We start from the raw sequence: 10,025 nt of genomic DNA, 5'->3' as shown, positions 1-10,025 counted from the left end.
CTAAGATGAACCATCTAAGAATGACAAGTGTATTTTGTGCAACAGAAAAGTTAGTTTGAGCCATTTGACATTTGCTAGAAATACAATGGATTGTGTAAATATATCCACATCATCTGTAAAATGTTGAATCTTGAATGCTGCAGCAAGTTCTGGGAACAACAGTTGGATATATCATACACCATCGACTATAACTCTTGGATTTCTACAGCTACATACTTAGAAAATGGAGTTTTTTACATTTTAATATCATGTATGACAATAGATAGAACTGCATTTAACTATACAGTATAACACTTAAATACGGCATTAAAAATTAGTAACAACATACAGTACAGTATAAACAAAATACAGCACCGTCTATAATGCACATGTATATAATCAAATAACATAAATAACACCATAAGTCAGGACAAATACCGTAACTAGGGTCTGAAAACACATTGTATTCCACATCATAACCTGGAAAAAATGCTATCTCCTAGGTTTCTACTGCAGCTTTATAAAATCCAGTATCTGAAACCGAAATGACAATTTCTTAAAGCTATTACGGCATCTTATGAAATATTTAAATGTTTGCAAATGTGACGTAATACAATTTAGCAATTTGAGGTGATTTTTCTTACAGACATCACATTATTTGATCCCTGTTGTAATTAATTAGAAAATGCCTCCGTTTGAATGATATGCTTTACAAATGTTTGAACTATTGATCCATTTCCTCTAATATGTAATCCAGTTGAGCATTGTGTCCATCTCGATATGTGAATGTACAGTTTTCCTTCTCTGTAATTTCGAAAACGAGTGTTGACATAGATCAGATCATTTTCTATTATAAAGTGTCCCATGTGTCCCCCGATTTTATTTGACATTTGATGATATGCAAATTTTCGGCGTTTGTTCCTGCCTAACTGTGCATTGAAGTTGCCAGCGATAATAATAATATTATGTTTTGGGATAGATATGATGAGAAATGAAGGAAAATATTTAAACGAAAACGGAGCTATTAAAGCTGACAATAAAATGAGACAAGAAGGAGAAAGAATCAACCTTAGAAGTTAATGTCCCCAATAATATTTGGTTAAACAGAGGGAGAAAAAATAACGAAATACCAGGGTTTTATGTACGACATAGAAAAGAAACTGTAATTTTTAGAAAATCTGTATACAAGTAATTATAGGAGGAACTTAAATTAGACAAAATAATTTTAAAAAGTACCTGGCAAATATACCTTGTGTACCAAGTGCAAGAGAGATTTGCATAGAAGGAACATCAGTTGTGTCATATGCAAAAATATACTGAGTACAAAAGAAATTGAAGCGAACATACAAATATTTATATATCTCTTTCGAGTGTGATCCCCAGGTAAGGAGACCTTTGATTTCTGAGTACTTCGACTTATCAGGTTAATTCAACACTCCGTTTTTAAAAACTTCCAATTAAAAAATTCAACATTCTGTTATGAAAACTTGCAACACCAAAACTTTACACTTTGTTTTCAAAATGTCGAAATCCACAAGATACCCTTGTAACTCCAAATCTTGACATTCTGTTGTCAAAACTATTAACTCCACAAGTCGACATTTTCTTGTCAAAACTATTAACTCCAAAAGTTAATATTCTGTTATCAAAACTGTTACATCCACAAGCCGAGATTAACTCCAAAACTCGACATTCTGTTGTCATAATGTCAAAGTCCAAAACTCACTACATTTCAAGTTTATTGCATACATACGCAGCACATTTTCTTTTAACTCGCCCTCTATTCTGTATGCGTATTTAAAAAAATTCTTTGGAGTAGAAATGGCGACATTCTGCATCATTGTTATGATCGTTACCCGTAAAACCGATTTTAGGCTTTCTTGCTATTTTTTTTACACAACCGACCTTTTAAAGCATGCATACATACTAGCTAAGTAAGTTTCGATTTTCACTACAAAGTAAAATAAGAAAAACTAAAAAGCTACATTTTTGTAATGTATGTGACTCTTCTCTGACGAGAAAAATAATATGATCCCTTGATTTAGTTTATAATTTTCTTTAAGTAAACAAATTTTTTCTCATGTAAATTTTCAAAATGAAAAACATACAACTTTTATGCTGAGATCACGTCTTAACAGTTTTTATGAAATCAGTTTCAGACAAACATTCTTTCTATTTTTTTTACACAACCGACCATTTGAAGCATGCACATATGCTAGCCAATAAGTTTTGATTTTCTCTACAAAGTAAAATAAGAAAAACTGAAAATATTTTTGAAATGTAGGTCTACTGTTTATATGAAAACAGCTTTAGATAAACATGCGAATACACAATTGTACTGTTTTGAGATTTTATGAATGTCTGACAGCTGGTAGAATGTTCTATTCACAAAAGATAAAATTTTGAAAAAAATTAAAACCATATTGTTATATGTGTGTGTGTTAGTATTCTTGTTATATGTGTGTGTTAGTATTCTTGTTATATGTGTGTGTGTTAGTATTCTTGTCATATGTGTGTGTTATATTCTTATTATATGTGTGTGTTCGTATTGTGTTAAAAATTTCTGTTACTTATGCAAAAACGAAATAATCTGATGGATTTTCTCACAACTTTCCCGAAGCAAAAACGCGTCGATTACCATACTGTCCCGAAGCAACATTCACTCTATGTGTGTTAAACTGGTATCCATATTTACAGGAGGAAATATATGTAAACTATAACAATCAAGAGGTTGGGCCGGATCAGCAAATATCCCCTGCAAAATATTACACCGATGCACAACACACTTGTTTGAGATCAGAATTGCAGACGTCTATGAAATCCTTTGCCATGCACTTACTCTGCATCACCTTGTACCATCCGATGTTCACATTTTGAAGCCAGGAAATTGTTTTTTGAAAGGAAAGCCTTTGCCAGATTATGCAGCTTGATTTCTAATTTTTTGCATCTTCTACAAAATCTATCTCTAGTGATGCATTAAACGATGCAAGAAATGTGTAACTCTGTGATGTTTTTATCAAGGAAAACAAACTAATAACCGTGGCAATTTTTGTTGTTCTACTTATATTAGAAATTAGACTGTGGCATTATCATTTACTGTTGCAGCATCAGAACATCGATAAAAAATCAACAATTATAAACTGATGAGCCGTATACAACCTTGGCATAGATTATTTTATATTTATGTTAAATCTTTCTACTTAGAATTATCGATCGATTATTATTGGATTAAACTACTTTGTATGGGATGTACTTCTACTTAGTTACTTACAACTTCTCTCATGTCTAAATCATTTAAGCGTGCCCAACCAAGTCACCAGCGATATAACATTTGGTGTTAAATCATTTCTTAAACTCTTTTGTTAAAGTAGCGTAAACATGTAATAAATTGAACAAAATGTTAAAATAAACATTTTTATTATTTTAACTAAAGTTAACAAAATTGTGTTTTTTCATTGACTATTGCTAGATTAGTTTAAGAAGAACACATTGTGATGTACATTTTTATCATAAAGGAAATAAATTTAACATTAATGAATATTACGGTCACCAGTTAGCAAGTGCTAATTAAAACATCAGAATTTTTAAATGAAAATTTGAGGAAAAGATGTTTATATCTAAAATTTTATAAGGATATAATAGTTATTTTACAAAAGCCGCGTTTGATGCAGAAAGCAAAGTAATAACAATGCTTAGATATGTATAAGTCAATATGTTCATAGTGTGAATAATATACACATATAAGTAATATATTTATGTGAGTGCATGGCACTGTGTACGTGTGTTGATTTACCTTGCTGTCATTCTCGTGATTGTTCAGCCTGAAGGTGTATGTGAGTTATTGAAGATTCATTTTCGGCCCCACAAGCTTGAGAAATTTGCAGAAATCTGATTGTCTTACCCGAGGTACTAGTTATATATGATTGGCTAATTTTAATGTAACATTTTAATTTTCAACACCTGTGTATGTGTGTTGGATTTACCTTGTTCTTTTTAGTTTGTGTATAGCGTATATAGTTGTAATTATTTCTGTTCCTCAGATTCTCGCTAATGTGTAAGAATATATGCATTAGCTAAAGGCATGTATGTAAGTTATTAAAGATTCATTTTCGCCTCTTTTCCTCCTCCAGTGCCGAGAAAGGGTTATTGTTTGGCATACATTTTGGGTATTTCGGCCCAACAAGCTTGAAATATTAGCAGAAATCTGATTGTCTTACCCAACGTACGAGTTATATAGACTTATTTTTTTTACCTTAATACATTTTCATAAACTGTTTGTTTTAATGTTCAACAAAAGTTTGTAAACGGTCTTTTTTTCTCACTTTTTTGCCTTCAAGCGATCGATTTGATTTTTGTTTTATAGTCGATTTGATTATTGTGCTTTACTTTCACTATTTTAGTGATTGTTGACCCTTGACCCTCACTGTAACTAAATCTAATTAAACTCTCTTCTATCCTCAAACACACAAGATACTTCTTTGCCATATCATGTGACAATTGCATATCCTATGTGTTTATCTACGGAATGAAACTTTAAATACCGCCACCTGCAGCACGGCATATTTCGTTTGTCAACAGGTTATCCTGACATGTACGACTCTAACCCTTGCTTTAATGTACATGAATTAACAAAATTGTTATGGAGGTACGGTTCCAATACATAACAATTAGACTGAAATTTTTCTAGTTTAAAACAATTGTCGAAGGTTATGAATATTTTGAGTTAACACGTTCTTGCAAGAACTAACTTGGTTTGGAAATGACGGTAGGAATTTATCACCACCATAAAGTATACGTAGGTAGTATGCCAAGTTTCTTCTTCAATCCTCAAATATAGCACGCCCATCCATACACCACATAAAATTTAGTCACCCTAATAAACTCATTGGTAATAATTTTATGGTGGAATGTGATTCATCGTTTACTGTCCCAAGGATGCGCTTGTTTAGAAACATACGATCCTTAAACAGTTAGCATAAACGTGTACTAGCAATCAAAACTCTGAAGACAGGAAATCCCATAAACAGGTTTATTGAAGGTAGATACGGTAAAAAACTGAAAGAAAAAAAACATTGTTCAGAATACAAAGAGAAAAAGTCCCGAATGAAGTTATAAAAGGGCTGAATCGGGGAGTTGTATGTGTAAAGTTCGTAGTTAAAATGAAATAAATAAAAAATAAAAAATAACATTAAGGTAGTAAAATGTGTCTTTAAGAAGGGGGAAAATAATGTTTCTTACCAGAGATGACTTAAAACAGAGAAGGATAATGAGAGATAAAAAACCTATCCAGTTAAAAGGCAAAACACCGGTCAATCTGCCAGGGTTGAGTCAGGGGAAACTCTATAAGAAAAATGTCCGGCCAACGGAGATAACTGTTTAAGGAACAAAACTGAGAGACATAACATATAGTTAACACCTTCTAAGCTTTCACAAAGGACAGAACATGAAATACAATCACAAAATGATGATTTGTTTATATGCATTCTATGGCATACGTTAAACACAAGGTTAATTAATATTCTGAATTAAGCATTCAAAAATTAAGCTTTGAAAATGTCAAATTAATCCAGTTGTAAACAGCTTTCTTTGTTCTATCGGAAGACCCCTAGCAATAAGTTGTATAAAATTCGTAATCCAAAATAAGTAGATAGTTCCTGGAATAATCGATTCATGAAACATAGTTAACTTTGACCTTTACCAATCGCTTATTATAATTATTGCTAATAGCCTGAGAAACCTCCACCATGGAATATGGACGGGGCTTCACAGGCATGTTTTGCAGGCTAGCGTGCTTTTCCACTTGGGCGCATACATTTTAAATCCCTCTTTCCAACTCCCGTGACTCATTAACACTTTGTGTGAAAGAGGATAAGATGAAGGCTTCAATCAAGTTTCTCTCACTGTCACAATCTCAGTTTTTTTAATCTATGTACGTTTAGCCAACCATAAGACTTAGAGATGAAAAAACATGTCAAAATCAATACATTTAATTGAACTTTTTGGTAAGAAATGTTTCTCTTAATACAATTATTTGTTTCGATTTTCTAATTATTATTATTATTATAATTTTATTTAATTTATATTTCGATCTACTCAAATGAGAATTGCCAGTTTCACACAATTATGTTGTTGTTACCTGCTTGTAACCTGACAGCAATTAAGACGATAAGGTGGTAACCTGACAGCAATTAAGACGATAAGGTGGTAACCTGACAGCAATTAAGACGATAAAGTTATAACTTGACAACAATTAAGACGATAAGGTTATAACTTGACAGCAATTAAGACGATAAGGTGGTAACCTGACAGCAATTAAGACAATAAGGTTGTAACCTGACAGCAATTAAGACGATAAGGTGGTAACCTGACAGCAATTAAGACGATAAGGTGGTAACCTGACAGCAATTAAGACAATAAGGTTGTAACCTGACAGCAATTAAGACGATAAGGTTATAACCTGACAGCAATTAAGACGATAAGGTGGTAACCTGACAGCAATTAAGACGATAAGGTGGTAACCTGACAGCAATTAAGACGATAAGGTGGTAACCTGACAGCAATTAAGACGATAAGGTTGTAACCTGACAGCAATTAAGACGATAAGGTGGTAACCTGACAGCAATTAAGACGATAAGGTTGTAACCTGACAGCAATTAAGACGATAAGGTGGTAACCTGATAGCAATTAAGACGATAAGGTTGTAACCTGACAGCAATTAAGACGATAAGGTTGTAACCTGACAGCAATTAAGACGATAAGGTGGTAACCTGACAGCAATTAAGACGATAAGGTGGTAACCTGACAGCAATTAAGACGATAAGGTTGTAACCTGACAGCAATTAAGACGATAAGGTGGTAACCTGACAACAATTAAGACGATAAGGTGGTAACCTGACAGCAATTAAGACGATAAGGTTGTAACCTGACAGCAATTAAGACGATAAGGTTGTAACCTGACAGCAATTAAGACGATAAGGTTGTAACCTGACAGCAATTAAGACGATAAGGTGGTAACCTGACAGCAATTAAGACGATAAGGTGGTAACCTGACAGCAATTAAGACGATAAGGTTGTAACCTGACAGCAATTAAGACGATAAGGTTGTAACCTGACAGCAATTAAGACGATAAGGTGGTAACCTTACAGCAATTAAGACGATAAGGTGCAAAGATATCCACTCTTCAAAATAATGATGAAATACCCGGAAATAAAGACCATACAACATTATCTAAAGCAAAGTGAAAACAGCCATTTTACAAAATTAATTAATTCTATTCAAAAACTTGTTAAGACAATAAAAAAAAATGAAAGTTTTCGGATGACACAATAATTATTTTAAACGCTTGACAAGGTCTCCATATACGTTCAAAACACAAGTATGCCCATGTAAAACAAAGTAATAATTCGGTGGCAATATAAAATAATAAAACAGTTCAGTTGACAGAACGAAAGTCAGAGTTTTTACACATGTCTACCACACCAGCAATATTAGACACAACTTCAATGTATATAAATAATTCAACTTCACAAAAAGTTACCCCCTAATCTAATTCATCGAAAAGAGGTAATCTGTTCCAATTACGTGCATAGCCTGGTCGGAAATCTTTTGGGGAGCCTTTCCTAATCTCACACAAAAACACGCATGGGATCACGTCGGGATCACCAATTTGTTAGTTTTAACTAAACAAAAAATATATGAATAAACACAATTGTCCAATTACGTTTACACATTTATTATACACTGACAAACATTTAAACAACAACAAAACACAATACAATAGCGAAAGTTCGATAAGACTCACCGACTGGTGGAAAAAGTTCTTAGGGCTCACCTCGTGGTGGAAAAAAGGTTCTCCTCTTCTTGAGAGGAAAAGGCAACACGTCTGCCCGTGACCAAAGGGGAAAAACAACAAGCGTTAGAGCAGGGGCAGATTACTCCGCCCGGTGTCCTCTAATTTTTAGTCCCCTACATCTTATCAGTTCTTCAAAACTGGTAGCTATTAAGGTTAAAGGCAATATATATTCGCCAGCCAGCTATCTTACAGCTGCTGCTGATTTTCTCACACATGCTCTGTTACACTGCTGCAGAAAAAGCCTTACCTATTGTTCTGATAATTTGTAAAATGAAAACAAACATGAAAATATATACATATGCATACATATAAAAATATATACATATGCATACATATACAAAATATATACATATGCATACATATAAAAAATATATACATATGCATACATATAAAAATATATACATATGCATACATATAAAAATATATACATATGCATACATATAAAACATATATACATATGCACACATATAAAAATATATACATATGCATACATATAAAAATATATGCATATGCATACATATAAAAATATATACATATGCATACATATAAAAATATATACATATGCATACATATAAAAAATATATACATATGCATACATATAAAAATATATACATATGCATCCATATAAAAATATATACATATGCATACATATAAAAATATATACATATGCATACATATAAAAATATATACATATGCATACATATAAAACATATATACATATGCACACATATAAAAATATATAAACTTAATAGAATTTTATATAGAAATAAATATTTTATTTTACTTCATTCTTACTATTTTAATTTGTAAGAAAAGATAATTTTCAACTTGAACTCTTGTGTATTAGTGAAGAATATTTTTTCAATTAAGTGTCGAAATTTTATTTTTTTAAGAACAGTGCAAAGGGAAAGGATGGGGGCGTTCTCTTAACCCCTTACTTAGCAGTCGTTGGAGCATGCAGCTGGCGAATGTGTGTGCGTACGTCACTCTCTCTCTCTCTCACTCACTCTCATTCTCTTTCTCTCTCTCTCTCACTCACTCACTCTCATTCTCTCTCTTTCTCTCCCCTTTTATGTCATTTTCCTTTAAGTCCTCGCAGACATTTTTCTCTCCCCTCTCTCTGTTAATGCCTTTCCCTTTTTCTTGGTAGCCATCAGCATTGCTTAACGCTGATTGGTTGGGCTGTGAAGGGAATTCCAGAAATCTTTCTTCCGCCATTTTGAAATTAGTTCCAAAGAAGACATCGGACAGTGAAGTCCTGTTTTTTCGAATTCCGTCGGGCCCATCGACGTAAAATTACTCAACCGTCCTTGAGGGTGAAAGGCCTTTGAGAGGTTGAAATTGCTGTTTCAAAAAACATCATTTATTGAAGACGGAACCCCTTTCCGAGAAATGAGACCGACAAAGGAGCGTGACTAAGAAGAAATAGCAAGACTTCACTTTTCAGAGAAAAGGAGAATTATTTCCGAAGAAGAGAAAGAGAAGCCAACCCTTTCAGAGAGAGAGAGAGGGGAAAAACAAAAAGAAAAAGAAACCTATCAGAGATAGGAAGAATTATTTCTGGGGAAACTGAAGAAAAGATAACCCCTTTTTCAGAGAGCTTTACTTTTGAAGGTTTGGTTTGTTTAAAGAAAAAGAGAAAGAGAAGAGGAGAGAAATAAAAACTTTGAAAGAACCTGGCAGGAAAATAAGAGAAAAGAACGTTTTTGTTGAAAGACTGAAAAAAGAATATTTTCTATTTTGTATGTGTTTTTATTTCAGCCTTTCTGTCAAGTAAGGGTTGTTTTTTATTTGTATTATTTTTTATTTCATATTTTTCACCTGTATAAAATACAAATTTCCATAAGTATTGAAGACCTCTCAGTGTTGATGACAGGCTGAAAATATTGGAACTTAACTGAATACAACGCGTAATCGCAACTTTCGTGGTAAAGAAACATCTTTTAATTACCACTGCTTAGGAAGCAATTATTAATATAAAATACAGTCATTGCTTATTCATCAAACCTATTTTCCTGCTTTTATTTACTTATACTGCGTCCTTCTTTTTGGAAATCACAGTTTATCATTAAATATAAGACCTATACTGGCCAAAATTTTATTGTTACTGGTTTATTTTACTAAGATAATTTGGCAGAAATGTTTTTCTAATTGTCTGCTTAAAACGGAAAATACTTGCCTCCAAGACCCCTG

Source organism: Euprymna scolopes, chromosome 46, assembly GCF_053919585.1.
Source record: "Euprymna scolopes isolate OS-2025 chromosome 46, ASM5391958v1, whole genome shotgun sequence".
In the NCBI taxonomy this organism is placed as follows: Eukaryota; Metazoa; Mollusca; class Cephalopoda; order Sepiida; family Sepiolidae; genus Euprymna; species Euprymna scolopes.
This window is presented reverse-complemented; position numbering follows the sequence as displayed.